A 346-nucleotide genomic window follows, 5' to 3' on the forward strand; every position below is an offset into this window, starting at 1 on the left:
AGAGGCTGTGGAGAATAAACGGGAAACCCTCTTACAGCTGGTTGTGGGAATGCAACTAGTACAGCCACTATGGAAAACAGTGTGGAGATTCCTATTCCTTAAAAAACTGGAAATAGAACTGCCATATGACCCAGCAATACCACTTCTGGGCATACACACTGAGGAAACCAGATCTGAAAGAGACACGTGCACCCCAATGTTCATCGCAGCACTGTTTATAATAGCCAGGACATGGAAGCAACCTAGATGCCCATCAGCAGATGAATGGATAAGGAAGCTGTGGTGCATATACACCATGGAATATTACTCAGCCGTTAAAAAGAATTCATTTGAATCAGTCCTAATG

General features: G+C 43.6%; 1 long non-coding RNA gene across 1 annotated transcript in view; it reads left to right on the top strand.

Annotated features, from left to right (window-relative positions):
* The window catches only part of LOC122453271, a 30,108-nt gene extending 30,015 nt beyond the window's left edge, over positions 1–93 (top strand). The window contains exon 3 of the long non-coding RNA XR_006272991.1: positions 38–93. This is a non-coding gene — a long non-coding RNA (uncharacterized LOC122453271). The remainder of the gene's footprint in view (positions 1–37) is intronic.
* Positions 94–346: the final 253 nt, after the last annotated feature.

This window comes from Cervus canadensis, chromosome 14, assembly GCF_019320065.1.
Source record: "Cervus canadensis isolate Bull #8, Minnesota chromosome 14, ASM1932006v1, whole genome shotgun sequence".
Lineage (NCBI taxonomy): Eukaryota > Metazoa > Chordata > Mammalia > Artiodactyla > Cervidae > Cervus > Cervus canadensis.